Source organism: Sinocyclocheilus grahami, unplaced genomic scaffold (genome assembly GCF_001515645.1).
Source record: "Sinocyclocheilus grahami isolate Dianchi unplaced genomic scaffold, SAMN03320097.WGS_v1.1 scaffold106130.1, whole genome shotgun sequence".
Taxonomy (NCBI): Eukaryota; Metazoa; Chordata; class Actinopteri; order Cypriniformes; family Cyprinidae; genus Sinocyclocheilus; species Sinocyclocheilus grahami.
Window position 1 is genome coordinate 1 of NW_015532412.1, and position 492 is coordinate 492.

Below are 492 nucleotides of genomic sequence, written 5' to 3' on the forward strand. Positions count from 1 at the left end.
CAGAAACAGCCCAAGGATACAAACCACAAGTTGAAAGGCACAGGTGGGATTCGAACCCAAGATCTCCTGTTTACAAGACAGGTGCTTTGACCAGCTAAGCCACAGCGCCCATGTGAACTAGTCCATGCCAGGGGTAGGCAAGTTCGGTCCTAGAGAGCCGCAGTCCTGCAGAGTTCAGCTCCAACCGTAATCAAACACACCTGAACAAGCTAATCAATGTCTACAGGATTACTAAGGCTATTGGCAGGGGGGGTTTTTTCCCGGGGTGGAGCTGAACAGGACTAAGACTCTCTAGGACAGATCTTGCCTACCCCTGGTCCAGGCCATCATTTTACTGCAGAAGCTGAGGGGTGGTTTGCAAACGAAATGGACTACAGGACTTGCGCTCGATCAAAAGCTGGCTTTGCCTAGGAGGTACACGTGATCTCTTAAAAGGCACCGCTGGATTTCGAACCCAGGATCTCCTGTTTACTAAACAGGCGCTTTAACCAA

General features: G+C 50.4%; 1 non-coding gene across 1 annotated transcript; it reads right to left on the reverse strand.

The window, feature by feature from the left end:
- Positions 1–35: 35 nt before the first annotated feature.
- trnat-ugu (transfer RNA threonine (anticodon UGU)) lies at positions 36–109 on the reverse strand. Its single transcript has one exon. It is a non-coding gene; the product is annotated as a tRNA-Thr (tRNA).
- Positions 110–492: the final 383 nt, after the last annotated feature.